General features: G+C 39.2%; 1 protein-coding gene across 10 annotated transcripts in view; it reads right to left on the reverse strand.

Annotated features, from left to right (window-relative positions):
* Positions 1 to 24,314, reverse strand: part of PLEKHA5 (pleckstrin homology domain containing A5) — a 262,176-nt gene that overhangs the window by 138,166 nt on the left and 99,696 nt on the right. The window lies entirely within an intron of this gene.

Consider the following 24,314-nt stretch of genomic DNA (forward strand, 5'->3'; position numbering starts at 1 on the left):
GAAAGTTGGAGGGATGTGTGGACAGCAGATTGGTAGGGACCAAAAGGGTCCATCACATTCTGTGACAAAGTAATAAGCCATGTTTAAACCAATCGAAATGTAATTCAGCAGGAAGAAACCAGTTCAGTGCAGTAAGAGACTGGAAAACCTTAGCAGTGAGCAAGCAAAGGCAGATCAAGCTGCCAGCTTTGGTCAGAAAGATCCCCTGGAGAAGGAAATGGCAACCCAATCCCGTATTCTTGCCTGGAGAAGTCCATGGACAGAGGAACCTGGTGGGCTACAATCCATGGGGTTGCAAAGAGTCAGACACGACTGAGTGACTAACACAAACACACAAGCTGCCAACAGAAAAAGAAACAAAAGATGTATCCAACTGAAAACTGGAAGGACAGAAAGTTGGTACTTTCTTATGCAGTGAAATTACCGTAAATCAAATAAAAAACTGCATTTGAAAATTACTAGTCAGGAATCTTTTCCTACCGAAAGCAACCTGTGTGTCCATTACTACTCTGATTGTTAAGTCAGTTAAATATTTCAAAAATGCTATTTACAATTAGATATAAAAGACAAAATGAAAGGAACGGATACCCTAACAAATAACAGAGCACATTCACTTCTTAAATACTGTTCTTAAAACTTTTGTTCAGATGCCTGAGGATCAATGGCATAACACTATTGATACTGAAACACAATCTTTAGATATGGGCCACTTTCATAGGCTTCCACTCAAAATTTTCAAACAAACAATATATACTAGTTTTTTTGGACCCAAAGATAAAACATCCTGATTATTCAGAATTCCAGCTGAAAGTCCCAGTGTCAGTTCGAGGGCCCAGCATAAATATGTAGTATTGTCAGGAATGTAAAAATTCAGCTGCTATGGAAAACAGTTGAGTAGTTCCTCAAAAAGTTAAACACAGAATTAAAATTACCTTACTACTTACCAATTCAACTCCTAGATATATACTCCGAAGAATGGAAGACAGGAATTCAAACAAATACTTGTACACAAATGTTCTAGCGGCACGCTTCACAAAAGCCAAAAGGCAGAAACAACCCAAACCTCCATCAGTGGGTCAATGAGTAAAGAAAACGTACCACATACACACAATGGAACAATATTCAGCCAAGATGCTGCAACATGGCTGAACCTCAAAACCATTACGTTAAGTGAAAAAAGGCAGACACGGAAGGTCACATGCTGTATGATTACATTCATAAGAAATACTTAGAGAAGTTAAATTCAGACACAGAAAGCTGATTAACGACTGCCAGGGATTGGGGGAGGAGGAGGAAATTGGGAGCAACTGCTTACTAGGCACAGGGTTTCCTTTTGAGGCGATGAAATTATTTTGAAACTACCTAGAGGTGATGGCTGTCTACCATTGGGAATAAACTGAATGCCACTGAACCATATGCTTTTAAATGGCTTATTTTATGCTGTATGAATTTTACAAATATTAAAAAATAACTGATATAGCTGTAATATGAAATACGTGAAGATCTGAAGGAAGACGTGCAATTAAATTTAGTCGATACTGATTAGGAGTACTTCAACCTGCTATAATATAGCACAGCATTCTACAATTCTTCCTCCAGTTGGATATAATCCGGGATCTTTCTCATTACATACAACATTCTAGGATTTAATATGTGAATCTACATTCTGAATTTCAGATTAATTCTCACAACACAAATCCAGCTCATTTAGGAAAAAGCCAAGTTAAAAAGCATTCTGATCTAAATCACAAATGAAAGAGAACCTAATTATTTACTAACATGAGGAGCCGTAATGAAATTTCTTGGTAGTTTAGGACCCTCTAACATCACTTTATAGCTGTTTTTGCTTCTCAAGAGAAAGATGGAATAAATAGACTGTTTGCTACCCCTGTTGTTTTAACAGGAAGGTTCTATGGGGCACCAGAGTGGTCCATCCAAGAAGGCAGACCATACAGTATGACATAACAAGGGAAAAGAACAAGCAACATTTGCAATTCTGTGCTAATGTTCTGGAAATAAAACTCCATATTTGGAGCTTTCCTGGTGGTTCAGTGGTAAAGAATCCTTCTGCCGATGCAGGAGACATGGGTTCAATCCCTGATACAGGAAGATTCCACATGCTGTGGAGCCACTAAGTCCGTGTGCCGCAACCACCGAGCTTGTGTGCCGACAGCCTGTGCTCTGCACCAAGAGAAGCCACTGCAGTAAGAAGCTGACACACCACAACTCGAGACAGGCCCTCACTCACCGCAGCTAGAGAGAAGCCCACACAGCAACGAAAGGCCGAGCCCAGCAGAAGACAAACAAACAACAGCAACAACAAAAGAGGCCAATTCCGTGCTTGTCTAGAAGTCTCCATCCAGATGGAGCAACCCCAGCAATCCTGGGGCCATGAAACATTTAGGTACTGAGATGCTCACTCTGGGATCAGCAGAACCGGCAAAAGCCAGGTACCACCTGGCACTTCACCCAGAGAGCATGAAGAGACCCTTTTTGAGGATGTCTATCCCTTATTGTCTTAGAAGTGCTGTTGCATTGTGGCTGAAAGAGAACTCCAATGCTGACAGAATCTAATACATTTATAAGATACAAAGCATACATATAGACTTTATTTTCTTGGGCTCCAAAATCACTGTCGATGGTGACTGTAGCCACAAAACTGAAAGACACTTGTTCCTTGGAAGAAAAGCTATCACCAACCTAGACAGCAAAAAATCAGAGACATTACTTTGCCGACAAACATCCGTCTAGTCAAAGCTATGGTTTTTCCGCTAGTTGTGTATGGATGTGAGAGTTGGACTATAAAGAAAGCTAAGCATTGAAGAACTGATGCTTTTGAACTGTGGTGTTGGAGAAGACTCTTGAGAGTCCCTTGGACTGCAAGGAGATCAAACCAATCAATCCTAAAGCAATCAGTCCTGAATATTCATTGGAAGGACTGATGCTGAAGCTGAAACTCCAATACTTTGGCCACCTGAAGTGAAGAACTGACTCATCTGAAAATACCCTGATGCTGAAGGCAGGAGGAGATGGGGATGACAGAGGACGAGATGATTGGATGGCATCACCAACTTGCTGGACATGACTTTGAGCAAGCTCTGGGAGATGCTGAAGGACAGCGAAGCCTGGTATGCTGCAGTCAATGGGGTTGCAAAGAGTTAGACATGACAGAGCAACTGAGCAACTACAACAACACATTTCACAAGTCAATGGCACATCTTACTTTTTTAAAGTGTACCTATTAAAGCCACAGAATTTTGAAGTATTATCATATTAATATCCAATGAATATTCATTGGAAGGACTGATGTTGAAGCTCCAATACTTTGGCCACCTGATGCAAAGAGCTGACTCTTTGGAAAAGATCTGATACTTCGAAAGATTGAAGGCAGGAGGAGAGGGGAATGACAGAGGATGAGATGGTTGGATGGCATCATCGACTCAATGGGCATGCGTTTGAGCAAACTCCAGGAGATAGTGAAAGACAGGGAAGCTTAGCGTGCTGCAGTCCATGGGTTCTCAAAGAATCAGACACAAGTTGGCAACTGAACAACAACAACACATTAATTTTACAGTTATGGGGAGCGGGTCATCAGCAACATTTTGGAAGCAGGAATCAAAATTAGGCCAGGATCAACTCACCACAAAGCTATTTGGATAAAATCCCAGATGTGATGTGCACAATAATTGAACGAAACAACAAAAAATCTCACACACATAAAGTATTCTTCCTGCCTCAGTAAAACAGATAAATATTTATCTAGTAACATCTTTTGGATTATGTGAGCTGATCCACTGAGCAAAATCTTAGGCCAAGCAAACTGGTAGCTACCTCCCCAAAGCGTGGAGTTGGATGGAGTGACTGCCACTGGCAGGGAAGGTAGACACTCCCCACCCCAACGGCATTACGCTTGACCCAATGCACATGTTTACAGTATTCGCCTGGCTCTCAGGCATTCAGGCATGTCACCCCAGGATTAAAGAGTAACTAAAATGAAACCTGACATACCTCTGTTTAAAAAAATATTTACGTACACTTCTGGGTCTGACTCAAACATGTTATTTTCTCTGGCACTGATTTTTCACCTCCCTTCTTGATGTATTTATTGTTAACTTACTGTCTTTGTTAACAAGCCATTTCAAATTCTTCATGGCAAGAGGTGGTTTGTGAATTAATGGAAGTTTCTAGTGCTTGAACCAGCTCTGCGCTCTTTCACTAGTTCAGTTAGCAATGATTGAGTGTGCCTAGCAAGAGGGGCTGTTGTGTGCCCCTAAGAGGGTGCACACATACAACTACATTGTGTGATTCCTGCAGCTAAGAACAAACATATCAGTAAATTAGGTGATACTTACTACATCTTCCCTAACGTCATATTTCTATTTCAGAACCCCACCCAGGGTACCATATGTTACATTCAGTCTTTGTGTTCTCAGGCTCTTCTTGGTTGTGACACTTCTCAGAGTTTCCCTGTTTTTCCTGACCCTAGAGTGTTTATGTACAGTGCCTTTGTAAAAAAATTATTTTTTAATTGAAGGATAATTGCTTTACACGATCTTGTTGTTTTCTGTCAAACACCAGCATGGATCAGCCATAAGTGTGTACAGTGTCTTTTGTCTTTAGTCTTATAGACACCATTCCCTTCAAAGTCACTCTGGTCCGTAACTTTCTGCCCCAGTAAGGTTGTGTCATAATTCTGTAACAGTTAGCTTCTTTTATCACAGTTTGCATCCTGTCCTGTGATCCCTAAGTGACTTTTAGAATATGTATAGTTTTGTTTCACTCTTTGTGAGTAAAATCCAATGGGTTTTGTCCAGTTACCTCAACTCCAACATTACACAGAATGGTTTACCACCCTAAAAATTACCTGTGCTTTACATGTTCAACCCTCCTTGCTCCCAAACCCCTAATCTTTTCATTGACTCTATAGCTTTGCCTTTTCCAGAATGTCCATGGAACCATGCAGTTCCGCTGACTTTTTAGATTGGTTTCTTTCATTTGGCAGTGGTGGTTTAGTCGCTAAGTCATGTCTGACTCTTGAGACCCCATAGCCTGCCAGGCTCTTCTGTCCATGGAATTTTCCAGGCAAGAATCCTTGGCATGGGTTGCTATTTCCTTCTTCAGGGGTTATCCCAACCCCACTGGAAAAGACTCTGATGCTGGGAAAGAATGAAGGCAGGAGGAGAAGGGGATGACAGAGGATGAGATAGTTGGATGGCATCACCAACTCGATGGAAATGAGTTTGAGCAAGCTCTGGGAATCAGTGATGGACAGGGAAGCTTGGTATGCTGCAGTCCATGGGGTCGCAAAGAGTCAGAACCAACTGAGTGACTGAAATGAACTGTGTCTTTTTGTGGCTTGTCCATTTTTTGTTACTGCTCTATAATATTTCATTATATATGGATGTACCAGTTTGTTTATCCATTCACCCCTTAAAAGATATAATTTTTGCTGCTTCTAGTTTTGGCAACTATGTATAAAGCTGCTATAAACATCATGTACAAGGTTTTGGTGTGGACATAAGTTTTCAACTCATTTGGGTAAATATCAAGACGCATGATTACAAAATTGTATGCTAAGACTATCTTTAGCTTTATAAGAGACTGCCAAACTGTCTTCCAATTTTGTTTCCAACACAACAATGCGTCATGGAGTTTCTGTTGCTCCACGACATTGTCAGCAGATGATATTGCCAGTTTTTTTGGATTTTAGCCTATCTCAAAGGTGTGTAGTGTTATCTTACTATTACTCAACTTGAATTCCCCAATGACAAACCTGTTGAGCATCTTTTCATACACTTCTTGGCCATCTGTGTATTTTCTTTGGCAAGATGTCTACTCAAATCTTTGTTTGCTCATATTTTAATTGAGTTGTTTTCTTATTGTTGAATAAAGACATTTTTTATAAAAGAATTGGCTTTTGTTCAGATGTACACAATTTACTAGAGAAGAGATTATAAATCAATCTCATCATTTCACCTAGGTCAGCAAAAACAGAACCAACAACAAACTACTTGATTCTTTGGTCTTATTTAAAAAAAAAAAAAAAAAAGCAGTACATACAATGCAATCAATCTCAAACACCAGTCTTCTGCAGAGAAATAATTGAAATTAAGGTACATTCATGAAACAAGTGCACTATAGAGCTTTTAACACATTAATTATAAATTCTGAGCACAGTCTGGCTTTATAAAAGATTGAGAGCTGTGCTATTTAAAATACAAACCATGTAAAATAAATGGCGCAGGTGATGGACAGGGAGGCCTGGCGTGTGCGATTCATGGGGTCGCAAAGAGTCGGACATGACTGAGCGACTGATCTGATCTGATCTGATCCACTACTAGGGCTTTGGTAAACATCTGTGTTCCATTTCCATACTTCAGTCAAGCTTAATGGTGCAGATTCCAAGTCAGTTAACTGGTCATTTTTCTCAGGTGGCTTTTTACCTGGAAATGTGGCTAGTAACAATATAAAGGAAATTAACTCCTTTATTTTCTGTAGGAATTATAACAGCATTCAATGGGACAATGTGATGGATGCATTCAATCACTGGTTTTTAAAAAACATCTATTGAAGAGGTTTTTGATTTTCTCTTTGTGTGAATTTGTTTTTTTAGGAAAAAGAAAAATCTGGGGTGAGTGTGTGTACCAAATGCTATTCTACAGTGTACGACACAGACAAGCAGAAAGAAAAGTGCTTCTGTTGTTCCCATTTTTAATGACTTCCCCCCTTCATATCTACCCAAACTAACTATTTAAGATTTAATCACACAGCTTTCCTTGAATGATACCAAAAATTCCAGATATTCATTAAGTCGAAGATCATCTTTCCCTCTGAAAAAAATCCATGAGAAAAAATTCAACTAAAACTGAAAACAATTTAACCGTATTTTAAAAATATAAGGATATGTGAAATGTTACACCAGTATGCTTTTCAAATACGAGTAGGTTACCTATAAGCACTCATTATGTAGTAAGTTAGCCTATTTAAATTATGATTGCCAATTCATGACAGGAAATTTAAAAAGCAAGAAACAGAGGTAATCCAGAGCAGTACATATCCAAATGAATCATGAAGCTTTTGTAGTCACCTCTATAAACAAAACAAATCGTGTGCACACACATACACACACCCAAACAAACAACAAAAAACTCAAGACAGTCAAGAATCTGTCTGCAGTGCAGGAGACCCAGGTTCAATCTCTGGGTCAGGAAGATCCCCTGGAGAAGGGAGTGGCAACCCATTCCAGTATTCTTTCCTGGAGAATTTCATGGACAGAGGAGCCTGGAGGGCTACAGTCCATGGTGTTGCACAGAGTCAGACACGACTGAGTGACTAACAACAACAGTAGTCTTGGAGGATTAAAAATAGATGTATAAGCAACAAGTCTGTTATTAAAGAGGTTTGACTGCATTTCAAGTTTGGAAATATAATCACATTTTGAATGTACTATATATCACTACCCACACAGTAGTATCTTTTAAAAGGATTATTAATTTTTAAAAATATACGTAGACATGTGGAAGAAAATAGAACAAAACAGTCAGATGATCCCAATGCCCAGAATAATCTGTTCACACAGAAATAAATAAATGAAATATACACAGATGATTTGAAAATTCAGAAGCTCTTTTAGGCAGAGAATGAGAAGTAAAACCCATCTAAACCCTGCCCTTCCAATCCAGGCAACCTGTTGTCACCTTCTACTTCAGATAGACCAATTATTGTAACCCCCTCCTTCCTTTCACAGGAGCAAAGTCAATCATATAATTTAGATATATTTTTCACAGAGAAAAGGACTTATTTTATGGAGCAACATTTCTGTTCTATAGTATTTTTGGATACTGCTGCTAAGGTCATGTATTTTTAATATAGGAGAATATGTTGTTATCACTTGTTCTTGTTAGGTCTAACGAAAAATAAGGTTCCTGTTAGGTCTAATGAAAAGTAAGGTTCCTTTCCCAAATGAGAATAAAACATAGTTATTCCTCATCCTGTAATGTTTTGGACAACTGGTTAAATAGTTGGTAGTTTTTTAATTGCTGGTGTCCCCAACTTTTAAATTTACAAAGAAGGTCAACAGTTGGGGTTTGGGCAAAAATAAGTCAGTTCAAGCATGTGACACTGCAGGAGAAAACATCTTGAGCAAAAATTACTGGTGACCCCTTTCAGCTCTCTGCAGAATATTGTCCCTGACAGGTGTAAAGCCATGCTACTCGACAATCCCATTTCTCTTTCATTCACATACACAACTACTGGAGAAGTCACCTGTCTATCAGTCTAAACAAGTCTCAGCAGATGCTCTTATTCTCTAATATACGGAGATAACTGAAATCACAATACCCATGTCCTTCCATTACCACACCTGGACAGTCAGCTTCTAGGATGGTATCCAATGATCCTGAACCAGAATCATCCAGCTAATCTTAGCAAACCTTTGATCTGCAGAAATGTTTATCATTTTTTTTTTAAAGGCTACACTTTGGGACAATGTGTTTTGCAGCAATAGGTAAATTAATGTAACCCATTAAAATTTTCCTAAAGCTTTCAGGTATTACTAAGTTTTCTTCAATGTAAAAGCACTCTTCCTTCGGTTCTCCCATCTTTCTCCTTCTGCCAAAATTTCTCTAGAGAGTCCACATTGCTAAAACTGCTTTCTCAAAGGTCAATCAATACTCTCATAATTGCTACATCAATGATCTGGGTTCTTTTTCTCATCCCTTTGATGCCTATACAACTTTTGACAACTGGAAATCTTCACACTGTTGGCTTCCACAACAGTGAATTCTCCTGAGGACCGACCCAGGCTCCCTGGACTAATTTTCTGACTTTTTTCATGTGCTACATTTTTATTCCTATCCATGAATTACAGGTTACTTCTCCAAGATTCTGACTTTTGTCCCCATTTTTCCCCACAATAGGTATGATAGTACCAACTGCCACAACCAGGTTATCAAGTACAAATATGTGAGGCCTTATGCCAACCTCTTTGTATACTATATAGATCATTCCATTGGCTTCCCTGGTAGCTCAGCTGGTAAAGAATCTGTCTACTACTCAGGAAATCCTGGTTTGATTTCTGAGTAGGGAAGATCCCATGGGGAAGGAACAGACTACCCACTGCAGTATTCATGGGCTTCCCTGGTGGCTCAGACCATAAAGAATCCACCAGCAATGCAGGATTCCTGGGTTGGGAAGATGCCCTAGAGGAGGGCATGGCAACTCCAGTGTTATTGCCTGAGAATCCCCATGGACAGAGGAATCTGGCAGGCTATTGTCCATGGGGTTACAAGGGGTCAGATACAACTGAGCAACTAAGCAGAGGACAGATCATCCCATATGTGCCTAGCCTCTCAACTTCTCAGTGCCTAAATATACTCTGCAATTCTGGCATATCTACCACTTTAGTCAAGCTTTCTTTTCTTTTCCGGTAGTGAATTGAATTCCAAATACCTTATTCTGGGGTTTATCACCGTCTTCCCAGTGTTTAGAAAAGTGCTAGACATACGGCAGGTATCTATGAAGCACATGGTAGGATATTTGCTGCATAAACAATTGGAAAACCCACACATATCCCATCTCTTTTGACATAGGGTGGGCTGCCATACAAAACTAGACTACTGGCTTCAAAGCTACAAGGATTATAATTAGGAATTCAACCTGCTGGTCCCATTTCTAAAGCACATTTATATCATTCCATGTATCTGATAAAGCACCAGCATGTCAAAAGTTGTGCAAGACCTTTACACAGAAAACTGCAAACTACTACTGAGTAAAGTTATAAAAGTTCTTAGGAGCTGGAGCAATACCCATACTGCAAAGATGTCGACTGTCTCCAAACTGACCTTCAGGTTCAGTACAATTACCACTAAAATTCCAGCAAGATTTCTTGTGGAAATTAAAACCGATTCAATGATTTATATGGAAATGCAAAGGACCAAAGCAGAATAACAATGTCTAAAAAGATGACTGGCAATATATATATTTTTGGTGAAGATGTGGGCCCACTAGAACTTTCTCACAATACTTTTGGAAGCCTAAGTTGTACAGCTACTCAGACACTGCTTGGCGGTATTTTCTATTTATTTCTGACTGTGCTGGGTCTTGGCTGCTGGTCTTTTCTCTAGTTGCCAAGAGTGGGGGCTACTCTCTAGGTCCAGTACGTGGGCCTCTCGCGGCGGTGCCTTCTCTTGATGCAGAGTCCACGCTCTAGGGTGTTCAGGCTTCAGCAGTTGCGGCTCCCAGGCTCTAGAGCACAGGCTCAGGAGTTGTGGCCCATGAGCACAGTTGATCCTAGGCATGTGGGATCTTTCTGGATCAGGGTTGGAGCCTGTGTCTCCTGCATTGTCAAATGGATTCTTTACCACTGAGACACCAGGGAAGCCCCTGACAGTATTTTCTAAAGTTCAATATACACATATCCTGTGATTCAGCAATTCTCTTCTTGAGAATAAAGTTTTTTAAAAAGGTATGAATGAGACCATCAAAAGATATGGCCAGTGTCATTTCCTTAGGTTTTTTCAAACGCAGCTGTAACGAAAAGCTATAGAAGTTTGCCTGTTCTGCAACATTTTGTAGTGTCTATTACACCATTTGGAGTTCCCTGGTGGCTCAGATGGTAAAGAATCTGCCTGCAAGGCACGAGACCTGGGTTCACTCCCCAGGTCAGGAAGACCCCTGCAGAAGGGAATGGAAATCCACTCCAGTATTCTTATCTGGAAAATTCATCTTGTTTATAAGTTGGGGACTAATTGTTAAATTATCACTTTATCTTTTTTTTCCTTTTTTCTTTTTCTTTTTTTTCTTAAATTTTTTTTCTCCTCCCTCCCCATACCATCCCTCTGGGTCGTCCCAGTGCACTAGCCCCAAGCATCCAGTATCGTGCATCGAACCACTTTATCTTTAAAGATGCAAATTCAGTCTGAAAACCAAAACCCATCACTTCTTTGAGCTATAATGCAGCGCTCCAGTAACAATTGAATGGAACATTCTCTACATTTGCTAAATAATTTGTGATTTCTCTAAAATTGCTAAATAGATTTTTTTAAAGGGATCTCAGGGAATATGACTGGGTCTTGAATATGCCTTACTAGGACATTTACAGCACATGAATATATGGTTTCAAATATATCATGTTGGCCAAAAAGTTGGTTTAGGTTTTTCCGTAAAATCTTGGCCAACCCAGTAAAAATGCTTTTGGAAATTTCAAATGTAACTTGAAGGAGGTGGTTGGATCCAAACTACTTATATGCAACCCACACATGCATACACACACACGGCTAAAATTTCAGCTGTTTGTGTGTCAGAGTCCATGCTATTTTGGCCATCTCTGCATGCTAGAATATGAAACAATAAATAGTTATTCAACATCTGGATTCTATTATAGCTTCTGTATTATTAATAACTCATAACATACTTTTATATTTCACATTAAAAAAACACTTTTGGCTAACTAAACAAACTGACAGGGATTTCAAGTACTGCAAAAGAAGAGAAGAACTAGTTTTTAGTAAATAAATTCTGCATTTAAAAAAAAAAATGAAAGGGAAGGGAAGGAAGGAAAAGAAAGGAAAAGACAAGAAGAAAAATACTTGCTTTCAAATGAAACCCAGCATCTACCAGCACAGACTAATGTCATTAACAATTTCTGGTTTCCAGCTCCAGATTTACCACCACTTGGCAGGCAACATTTAAATTTGCTTTTATTCTCCCTTTGGCAGCTACTCTAAAAATTTTGGTCACTCTCTTTAAGCTACCTACCCAATTCCTCCTGTGCCCCCAAGTAGACATTGGCTGCCCTACAGCTAAATTTGACTAAAGTTACATCCATTTCTTCCTTCAAGTTTATGGCAGCCCACTCCAGTACTCTTGCCTGGTGGGCTACAGTCCACGGGGTTGCAAAGAGATAGACATGACTTAGCATCTATCACTTACTCAATTCACATCCATTTTCATTTCTTCCTTCAAGTCTTCAGAAGATGAGGTGTCTGTCCCCCATTTTATAGCCTTGCCCTGTTTTCTTCCCAAATCCCTGGGACCTTGTTCTAACACTGTCTCTTCTCTTTCTTGCATCTTCAAGCACCTCTCTCCTGGCTCCTACTTTACAGATAAAAAACACACTTTAGGCATTCCCATTCTTTGACACATCTTAAGTGAAGTTGTGAAAGTGTTAGCCACTCTGTCATGTCCAACTCTCTGTGACCCCATGGACTGTAGCCCAGCAGGCTCCTCTGTCCATGGGGTTCTCCAGGCAAGAATACTTGAGTGGGTTGCCAGACCCTCCTTCAGGAGATCTTCCCAACCCAGGGGTCCCCCACACAACAGGCAGATTCTTTACCATGTGAGCTATCAGGGAAGTGCTTTCTTTCTAGGCCCAAAGACTAGTTCACACAGGTTGTGTGCACTACCCCGCTCCCTGCCCTTCACTCCTCCAAGGACTGTCACCTCACTTCGACCCTCTCCCTCAATCAAGATCACTGATGTCTTCCTAACATCTCCTCCTCTGCCAGGGTATCCTCCACACTGAGGCAGGTTTAGCTTTCTAATATGCAGGCTTGTCTTGCTCTGCTCTCCTATGTAAACCCTGACAAATGGGTGACCAACACTCCTGAGCTGCCTACCCGAAGTCCTCACCCCCACAGCAGCCCTGGAGTAACTGTTCCTTGAAGAGATCTTCAAGCCTTTGCTCTTGCTGGTCACTCTTGCTTTGACTGTGACCCACTCCTGCTTTTCTTCCCAGGAGAAAAGCTAGGCAGAAAGAACAAAAGTTCTTTGTTGTTGTTCGGTGGCTAAGTCATGTCTGACTGACTGCGGCCTCAAGGACTGCAGCACACCAGCCTTCCCCATCCTTCACCATCTTCTGGAGTTTGCTCAAACTCATGTCCACTGAATCGGTGATGCCATTCAAACATCTCATCCTCTGTTGACCCCTTCTCCTCCTGCCCTCAATCTTTCCCAGCATCAGGGTCTTTTCCAAAGAGTTGGCTCTTCACATCAGGTGGCTCAAGTACTGGAGCTTTAGCTTCAGCATCAGTCCTTCCAATGAATATTCAGGGTTGGTTTCCTTTAGGACTGACTGGTTTGATCTTGCAGTCCAAGGGACTCTTAAAGGGTCTTCTCCAGCACCACAGTTCGAAAGTATCAATTCTCCGGTGCTCAGCCTTCTTTACGCTTCAATGCTCACATCCCTACATGACTACTGGAAAAACCATAGCTCTGACTATAGAGACCTTTGTCGGCAAAGTGATGTCTCTGCTTTCTAGGTTTGTCAAGATTCCTCTCTACAGGTCAGATTACGAGCTGTCTGAGGCTCACAGGAATCTAGCACAAGCATTGGAACAGAACTGAAAACACAGAGTTCTTCAGGTTTGAGACAAAGAAATCTGAAGTTATCTAAATCTGGGTTTAAATCCTGGCTCCACTATTTACAAGCTCTATTAACTTCAAAGAAATGCTCTCAACCTGTTTTCCTGTGTCTGAAATGGGGATAATGATACCTTTTCCCATAGACTCTTGCGAGGATTATATGAGACAATAGATACTCAACAACTGCTAACATGAAATATATAAGGTGTCTGGTGAATTTCTGAACATATTGGTCACATAATATTTCAAAAATTATAAATATTTAAGATTAAACGTGAGCACAGATTAATTTTTCAAAACGTGCTTATCAACATATTTACATAAAAGTATAGTTTATTTATTTTTATTAAAACCAAACTGGAATTATTTCTCTTTTGATTTTAATTGATGGCTACTCCATATTTACATTTTTTAGTATGACATTGTTTATATGTAAAATCTAAAAAGAAATTATACAAATGAACTTATTCACAAAACAGAAACAGACTCACAGACTTAGAGAATGAACTTACGTCTGCCAAAGGGGAAGGACGGGGAGAAGGGGTAGTTAGAGAGTTTGGGATGAACATGTATGCACTGCTATATTCAAAACAGATAACCAACAAGGTCCTATTGTATAGCACAGACAGCTCTGCTCAATGTTACATGGAGCCTGGATGGGAGGGGAGTCTGGGGGAGAATGGATACATGTGTATGTATGGCTGAGTCTCTTTGCTGTCCACCTGAAACTATCACAACATTGTTAATGGGCTATGTCCCAAAACAAAATAAAAAGTTAAAAATATATATAATTTTTTATAATCCTTGTAATGGAAAGAAACATAAAATCACTAATTTGATCTATTTCCTCAAATTCAACATGACTGAGATTCAATTACTTCCTCTTACTACCATTAACTCTGCTGCCTCCAAATGAAATTAAAAAGAAATGACTATAAGACAGACGGAACAAACAGACATTAGCTAATTAGGGTGAAAACCACATAAATTAGATACGGAAAAGCCATCTGAAGTCAAGACAGCCATTATTCAGAAGCATCAGGTTAAAAGTGAACACGCACAAAAATCAAAACCCAGCAAAATATCAATATTAAAACAGGATCATGAATGATTTTATTTTTTCCTTTTTACTTGTTCCTTTTTACTACGTTCATTTTTAAAAAGTCTTCTATAAAAAGCATGTGTCTTTTCTTACAGTAAACTTATTTTAAAAATCTTTTGGAAAATGCTCAAAATAAACTGTCAGTGAAGAGATAAACATATAATATTATATATTGCATATGGCACCTATTATGGAAGAAAAAGTGTATACTTGGGGAGGGTCTACATATCGAGGGAAAAAAACTAGAAGGCAATATATTAAAAATATTCTTGGTTTCTCTGGTTGGTGAAATTAGCAGTAGTTTTAGTGGCCTTAATTGTTTTCTGTATTTTCTAATTTCTTTATGATGATCTAGTATTACTTTCAAAAATAACTTCTTTTTGGATTCATGTACCATAGAATTTAATCATTTAAATTGTACGATTTTTTTAGATAGTCACAAAACCGAGCAACTATTACTGTAATCAACTTCAGAATATTTTAAACACCTCAGAAGAAAACCCGGACCTATTTTCAGTTCATCATTACCTCCTCTTCCTAGCTCCTGGCAACCTCCAATCTACTTTCTGTCTCTACAGATTTGCCTTTTCTGGGTACTTCATATACACCTTGTTGTTCAGTTGCTAAGTCCCTCTTCCTAGCTCCTGGCAACCTCCATCTACTTTCTGTCTCTACAGATTTGCCTTTTCTGGGTATTTCATATACACCTTGTTGTTCAGTTGCTAAGTCATGTCCAACTCTTTTGCAACCCCATGGACTGTAGCCCACCAGGCTCCTCTGTCCATAGAATTCTCTGGGCAAGAATTCTGGAGGTGGGTTTCCATTTCCTCCTCCAAGGGAACTTCCTGACCCAGGGACCGAACCTGCATCTCCTGCATTGGCAGGTGGATTCCTTACCACTGAGCCACCTGGGAAGCCATGTAAATAAAATTATATAATATGTGGTGTTTTGTGAATGACTTCTTTTATTTAGCATAATGTTTTCAAGGTTCATTCATGTTATAGCATGTATTAATACTTCATTTCTTTTTGTCACCAAGCATGATTCCCGTGTTTGGACAGAGTACATTTTGTTTGTCCATTTACAAGCTGTCATTTGCTTCCACTTCGAGGCTATTCTGAATGATGCTGCTAGGAATGTTTGTGTACATGTTTTGCATACACATGTTTCCAAATCTCTTGGATATACAACAGGGAGTGGAACCACCCAGTTATTTGGTAACTCCATGTTTAGCTTTTTGAGGAACCATCAAACTGTTCTTCAAAGCAGCTGCATCATTTATGTTCCCACCAGGAATGGAGGAGAGCAGTAATTTTTCCACATCATTGTCGACGCGTGCTATTGCGCATCTTTTTGATTACAGCTATCCCAGTGGGTTTGAAGTGAGAGCTCATTATGGATTTGATTTGCATTTCTGTGACGGCTAATGATGTTTAGCATCTTGCAGGAACTTACTCTTCTTTGGCAAAGTACTCAGATCTTTTGCCCATTTTTAAATTGGGCTATTTATCTTTTTATGATTGAGCTGTGGGAGTTTTAAAAAAATGTATTCTAAATACAAGTCTCTTATCAGATATATGACTTACAAAATGTTTTGTGTTAATGTACAAAGAGGAAAAAGTACTCCCATCTCCTCCAAAAATTCAATTAGCAAACACTGTGGTCACGGGATGACATATGGAAATAATGATTGTAAACAAACCTAATATGTGAGCAGCATTTTATGATGTTCAACCTAATCCTTACATGGATGGTAACAACAGGCCTCTTTCTGAAGTCAAGAATCAGAGGCCAGCAGAGGTAAAGTGACTTACTCCAAGTTTCTCCTGACTTAGTTATTTTTGTTATTATTTTTCTATGTGTCATCTTTCTTATTTGTTTTAAAGTTCTCTCCCTGTGTTGTTTCAAATTTGTGAGCGAGCTGTCTTCATCCTTTTCAGAATAAGGCAGGTATGTTTAGGCCAGAATTCTTTTAAGTTTCATAGCTATGTAGGATGCGTAACACGCAAGTCTCTGGGTCCCTGGTTCAGCCCTTTCTCAACTGTGAGGTTACCCCTCCAGATTCTGCAGCGTGAACAGACAAAGGTGGAATGCGCGTGAGCCAAACAACCCAGGTCGGTGGTGTGCCATCAGTTTCCTATGACTATCAAAACAAATTATCACAACATTCGTGGCTTAAAGCAATAGCAATTTATTCTCTCACAATTCTGCAGATAAGAAAACAGGCTGAAACCAGTTGAAGCTGCATGAAAATCAAGGTGTTGGCAGGGCCACCGTCCCTCAGGGAGGCTCTGGAAGAGAAGCCATCCTTTGTCTCTTCTATGGATAGATGCTGGTGTTCCTGGTGTTCCTTGGCTTGTGGCCCCACCACTCCATTGTTGCCTCTGGGGTCACATTGCCTTTTCCTCTTGTGCTTGAAATCTCCTCTGCCCACCTCCCCTTACAAGGACACTGTGATTATATGTACTTCCAACTCCCAGGATCCAGGATCATCTCCCCATCTCAAGGTACTTTTTTTAATATTTCTTTTTGGTTGCTCTGAGCCTTCACTGCTGCATGCAGGCTTTCTCTAGTGATGGGGAGCAGGGCTACTCTTCATTGCAGTGCGCAGGCTTCTCACTGAGGCAGCTTCTCTACAGCATGGGCTCTAAGGTGTGTGAACTTCAGTATTTGTGGCACACAAGCTTAGCTGGTCCGCAGCACGTGGAATCTTCCCAGGTCAGGGATCAAACCCATGTCCCCTGCACTGCCAGACAGATTCCCATCCATGTGCCACTGTGCCACCAAGGAAGTCCCAGTACGAAACCTTTGCCATGTAAGGCGACCTACCAGGTTCTGGAGACCAGGACATGATCAGTAAACATCCAGGGATCATTACTTAGCTGGAAGCAGGAGGTTTTACAAGACCCAAAAACAGAGTCCCAAAGCTGTAAGGGGCAACTTCCACTGTCTTCCTTTCTTTATACTCACAGGGCAGTTTCACAAAAACTGCTCTGATAGCTATGGTCTTGCTATTCCAGCCCAGTACTACTAAAAGTCACCATCTACTAAGATACCTGATCCACCTGATCAAGTAGCTTCAATTACTTTTTGAGAAGAATTTTATACAGAGGAAAACACTATCAAAGATTCAAATTTGTTATAATAATAAAAAAAAAAGGAGGAAAAAAGAGAAACTGAATAATATCTCAAAATTGTTTAGATATTGTTAGATATAAATCTAACATTAAAAGAGGAACTAGACATTTAATATTAAGTCACTCCTCAGCTATCCGAAAATAATTGAAATGTGCAGTGCAGTCATAAATTGTACACATGATATACAAGGCTTAAAATGTACTGGCAACTTCTTTCCTCTTAAACTAGATAGTAAATATTGTTTAGTCACTCAGTTCTGTCCAACTCTCCTGCCTGTAGCTTGTCCGTGGGATTTCCCAGGCAAGAATACTGGAGTGGGCTGCCATTTCTTTCTCCATGATAGTGAGTATGTGGGCATTTTTATCCCTGTCCTTTGTAGGCCTGTAATATCTTTACAGTATTACTTTATAATTTTTAAGCATTAAAAAAGAAAAACGGGTACAATGTAACCTTCTTCCATGAGACCTACAAAGCATCCAGTGCACTAAGCTTCATGTCACTGCCTCATATTACATCAGTAATCCTGTCAAATGTCATTGCCAAAATCTATAAACCAGCCAACTCTTTGGTTATAGGGGGAAAAAAAAAACCTCTTGCTTCCTTAATAACTCTTTAGGGAAGTGGAGAAAAGGTACTGAAAATGGGAAGGTCTCTGACCAACTAGGAAACAGACCAGCTGATGAAGTCTCTCGACCTTCACATCCTTTGCCCTACAGTTTCTATTTTTTGATACAGAAAGATTTTTTCACTATTTACTAAGACTAAGTTATTCATCTTCCAGATGGATTCTGCTGGCTGGATGTTAACTGCCGCAGTTCTCCCTTTCTTGACACAAGCAACTTGGCCTCAAAAGAAAGATATGTTTCTGAAATACTTATAAAGTTGCTTTTAGTAGATGAAAATTGTACTTTCTCATTGACTTAAACTGTATTTTCAGAAATTTATTCTTAAGGAAAAAGTCTAGCTCCAAGAAAAATTTATGCTTATATTCAAAGCACACTTTCCCTTCTGATACACAGGAAAAAAAATCTGTACCATAGTTCATTAGAACTGCTTTTTAAAAAAGCCCCAAAGACGTGTGTGAGACAGCAGACAAGCCATGAACAGACATGAAGATTTTGATCCCTAATTCTGAACCTCTTCCATTGGACATCTTCCATGCTAAATGATGGCTTCAGCAAGGGTAATTCCATCTGTATCAAATAAGTCCCAGAGACTCTGCTCTAGACTTGTGATTTTTCTATCTTTACAAAGTAGATTTTAAACTTATACTTGAAAAATGGCAGAAATTAAAATCTCAGAATATCTGCAGGATTTCACTCAGATGTGCATTTTCCATTAAAGGTTCTCTAAATCGCATATTCAATGTCTAGTCCTCGGTTGTTGCTGTTTTAGTTGGTCAGTCGTGTCTGACTCTTTGCAACCCCACACACTGTTGTCCAGCCTGGCCCCTCAGTTCACAGGATTTCCCAGGCAAGAATACTGGAGTGGGTTGCCATTTCCTTTCTCCAGGGGATCTTCCTGACCCAAGGACTGAACCTGCATCTTCTGTACTGACAGGCAGGTTCTTTACCACTGAGCCACCAGGGAAGCCCATCTAGTCCTTTACAGTGGAGTAAATATGGCTCTTAAACCACCAAAATACCAATTCTACACTAGGCTTAATGAGAAACTTGGTCTGTCTCCATTCTCAGAAACCAAATAAGACTGACATTCAACCTGCAGAGCATCCTGGAGTAAAGTGACCACGCCCATCTCAGGCTCCTAAATAACTTGGGGTAGATGTCCTTGGTCCCAGATTCAGTAATATTTGTACCCTCGCTTCTCAGAATTCAGTAAGATTTGAGAACATGTACACTTGTTAGGTTAAAGCAAGGAAAACCACAGTTTAAATTAATTTCAAATTTAACAGAGATGCCAGAATAAGAGCCTAACCTGCTAACCAAATCAAACTATCAATTTTTTGAAGCAAAATGAAAACAAAGTGCCCCTAAAGTAAGTGCGTGGGTCAGGGAGCCGCCGGTAGGTATTTCACTTCCACGTGAGTCTGAGTATGTCACTGAAGAGGCAGGAGGCTTGAGACTCAGAATAAAGGCCATTCTGTAATCTCCCTGGCAGCACTCAGGATAACGGGGAAGAAATAGCATGTCATCATGACAGAAGAGAAAAAGTTTACAAATTCAGTTCAGAGCCAGTGGGCTAACAACTTGCTGAGGAGGAATCATTTTGAGGTTATTACAGTACACTGTAATTCAAGCCATTTTAAGGCTCAACCCTCAGGAAATACGTGTGGCAGACCTGGCAAGGAGAGCATGCCCACAATCAGTCAAACAGAACAGACATTCTAGAAACCGGAGCACCTGAGACGGTTTGTGTGCATTCGAACATTACACTTAATGTGGGTGGGAAGGAGATATTTCTGTTTGGAAACAACGTAAAGCTATTGTTACTGCTTCTATTATTTTTAACCTTTATTCTGACCTGTAGTTCTTACTTTTTGTTGCTCAAGCCAATGACGCCTGAGGAAATACAGGCTACACAAAACTGAAACTATTTAACATAAGTTAGGCAAGATGGATCCCATGCATGTGACTAACTGAAAGTCTCTTTTCTTCTGTGCGAGACATGAGCAAAGACCTGGATGAGCAATCCTGGGAATTCCCTGGCAGCCCACTGGTTAGGACTCCATCCTCGCACTGCAAGGGGCCAGGGTTCAATCCCTGGTTGGAGAACTAAGATTCCCACAGCCTCAAAATGGCCAAGTTAAAAAAATAAAAAATAAAAAAGCCTACAGATGAATGAATCAAAGATTAATGGGAAGAAAGAGCAAAACGAACCTAAGAAATAGAAACATTGAAATATGATTCCTGGACTAAATGTCTGAGCTGTAAATCCCAACAAGTACTTGATGAAAGGTTGCTAAGAAGAATCTAGATGAGAAAATGACTGAGTCAGAAACAGTTGAGAGGCTGACAACATGAAATGGAGCAGGTCATCTGGGCACTATCAACAAAACATCAAGGAAACAACGGACTGAGGGCAAACTCACAGGAATTTGATCAGAGTTCAGTAACCATCTATTAGTGACCTAATTAAAGAGTTATGTCAAGTTAGGTTAAGTAATGGGATTGAAAGTGAAAGGTTTAGTTGCTCAGTTGTGTTCAACTCTTGGCAACCCCATGGACTATACAGTCTGCCAGGCTCCTCTGTCCATGGGATGTTCCAGGCAAGAATACTGGAGTGGGTTACCTTTCCCCTCTCCATGGGATCTTCCCAACCCCAGGATTAAACCCAAGTCTCCTGCACTGGCAGGCAGATTCATTACCACTGAGCCACCAGTGAAGCCCCAAGTAATGGGATTACATATGCATAACATTTTGATGTATGTATCTTAAATCATTTATGCCCCCCTGAGCTCTCATTAAAAGTTTTATATCGAGTTAGTTAACTGACTTTAAATTTGCCAAAAAGCCAGTGTCAGAAGAAATGTGCTCGAGAGAAGGAAGTGTACAATGGCCATGGCCCAAAAGCCAAAGTATTTAAGGTGTTTCTCCAATGCCAACCCACACAGTCATTCAATCCTGATGGCTGAACAACTCTGCTCTAAAAGGGCTACATTGAGACAGATCTCAATGGCTGGGCACAGAGTTCTAGACTTTCTGGCTATAAGTAATTACAAAATTTATCAAGGTCAACAAAGAATTATTTAGTTTTCTTTTTAAAAGTCTATATCAATTCATATTATTGTCTCATATGGAGATTACATAACAGAGTGGAATCTAATAATTTTAACGTGTTCTTAATAATATTATGAATTTTTTTTTTTAAAAACAAGTTTTACAAAAGTAAAGAACAAAAAAATATATAAGTTCTTAAGCAGGTTATTCATTGATATGGATGAAAAATTTGAGAAGAAAAAATTCAATTTGGTAAACATTTAGTTAAGCTTCCCTGGTGGCTCAGACGGTAAAGCACCTGCCTGCAATGTGGGAGACCCGGGTTTGATCCGTGGGTCAGGAAGATCCCCTGGAGAAGGAAATGGTAACCCACTCTAGTACTCTTACCTGGAAAATTCCATGGACTGAGGAGCCTGGTAGGCTACAGTCCACGGGGTCTCAAAGAGTCAGACACGACTGAGTGACTTCACTTTCCCTCGTTTAGTTAAGTGCCTACTGTGTACGGTACAGTTGGGTTTCCACTAATTTAAGAGTTCATACTTCACTAAATTTAATTTTATTTATTTAACATTGTTTAAATACTAATAGAAACAAATCTGAGTATTTGTTTTTTAGCTAAAATACTTATCACTTTGTCTACTAGGCCAAACACAGCTGGAACGTAACAGGTATTTAGCAACTACTCTATTTTTAGAAGTTGACTAAGCCACTGAGACCCTTTTAACATTTCATCATGCATGCATTCTGGTTTTAAAAGTATGTTATTATAAGGAGATTCCAAGTATATTATTATTTATCCATGTGTACTAAGTCACTTCAGTTGTGTTCGAGTCTTTGCGACCAAATGGACTGTATGTAGACCGCCAGGCTTCTCTGTCCATGGGATTCTCCAGGCAAGAATATGGAGTGGGTTGCCACTGTAAATCAGTACAGTTCTATGAATCTGATATTTCAGACAGCTGATAGGTAATATTTTGAAAAATCTTTAATACAGAAAATAACTTAATTGTTTGGAAAGGAAATTAAGAAGACAGACATTTATTCTATACGTATTTTGTGACTAACATCATGCTACAGTATTTTCATAAAATTCAATTCCCATAAATCTTTAAAAAAGAACTGACATTTCTATTTACTACTGAAAACACAGAGGACAGAGAAATACCTAGGCCCACCAGACTATAACTTCCAGTTATTTCCCATTACAAATATTTTTAAAATTAATTTGTTTCTCCAGGGGTCTAATCTAGAAGTAACTTTGAGAACGAATGAGAACTTGTGAGAATTATCAAAATCCTTACGTGGTCACATTGTGCCCCAAGTCCTTCACTGCCAATGCTTCTACAGTTTAGGACTTTAAAAAAATGTAACTTTGGCATCATTTTTATCACCAAATCTAATCATACCCTGTAAGTCCCATTTACACTGTGGTTCTAAGATGGTTCTTCTAAATACATAATGAGAAAAGAATTGAGGTAATTTTCTGGAAGATATACACAAATCCCTAATTCTTCCTTCACTTTTCTGGATATTTCAATATACGGAATATATTCAGAATTAAGATGTGTGTTTAATGTTTAACATCATGTATTGGTTTCTCTTTTCAAAGTAAACTATATTCCAGAGAAAAAAGTTCTGAATAAGATGTTAGAGGCCCACTGTTACCTAAACTTACTTGACCACAGACCCCATTTTCAGCTAACACCACTGGGGACCTTTAAGTCCTACTGAACTTCATAAAAGCCAGGGAAATAAATGCTCTTCATTAGGCAGATGTTAAGTTAAATAAGTGACTGCATGAACTTAATGATGTGGAAAAGAACCAAATATAGCAGTATATGCTTCATCTTCAGAAACCTAGCAAAGAAATCCTTGTCTTAGTAATTTTTCTTTTCATAGTCCCCTCTTTTCATTTCCTCAGTATTTCTTACTATTTTCTTTAATAGATCTTCTACTGATTATCCATTTATCTTCTACAGAAGATCTATGATTAGAGGTAAATGGGACTAAATACGTAAAAGAAAATAGTGTATTTTGCCATGAAAATTTCATGATTATTTCATGAGTAAATATGGGGGGGGGAGTTAAAATTTGCAATCTTCTAATTATATAATATACATGGAATATGTATCTCTGAAAAATTCAAAGACCACAGAGAACTTACACATTTGAAATATTTTTCATTAAAAAAGAAAACAGTTGATAGGATTCTATCAAAGCAGTATTTGCTTTTTCCCCACAGTAGCTCTCTGTGAATGACATACAGCCCTGGCAAATCTTTGCCACAGTCCAAGAAATCATCTTATTATTACTTTAGAAACCTTAAATGAACCTTCTATTACCATGGGAAAATATTATTATATATTAAAAATAAGTGGAAATAAACCGGGTGTACATGCTGCCCCAGGCCATACAAATGAGTCAGTGTTTAGAAGTGGGAATAGATTTCTTGAGGATGTCACCCAGTTCTCATCTCTAACTGCTAACCCTCCCGTTTCCATGAATATACAAGCTTAAGTACACACCCACCTCCTTCACAGGTGCCAATCCTGGAAAATGGCATAGTGGGGGCAGTTCTCAAAACAAAGATATTTTAGGAAAGCATCCCATAATTGCCTGGCATTTGAAGGCACTAGGCTTTTCGTATTCTCTTCCTATTTCTCCCACCCCCTCGTCGTTTTTCTAGAGCTCTTTAATGCGCCTTCTATACCTCAATTTCCCTACCTGACATTTCTGTTTAGTCACCAACATGATTTTTCCCCAAGGAAATAAACATGGTAATTTTATGCTTTTTCTCAAATCTTCAAAAATATGATTTATCTTGGTCAGAGTATGCGATTTTAGTCTTTAGGAGAATACCCTGAAGACTTGTTTGCCAAGTTTATCTATTATAAACATAATCAAGATCATGTTTATTATGAAATAATGATGTATAGATTTTAAATGTTGCTTGATATTATAAGAATATAAAAAAATTGCAAAAATTTTTTTTCTCCTTTAACTTCATGGTAAAACATGAATATGTTGGATAACA

The sequence above is a fragment of the Bos taurus genome, chromosome 5 (genome assembly GCF_002263795.3).
Source record: "Bos taurus isolate L1 Dominette 01449 registration number 42190680 breed Hereford chromosome 5, ARS-UCD2.0, whole genome shotgun sequence".
Taxonomy (NCBI): domain Eukaryota; kingdom Metazoa; phylum Chordata; class Mammalia; order Artiodactyla; family Bovidae; genus Bos; species Bos taurus.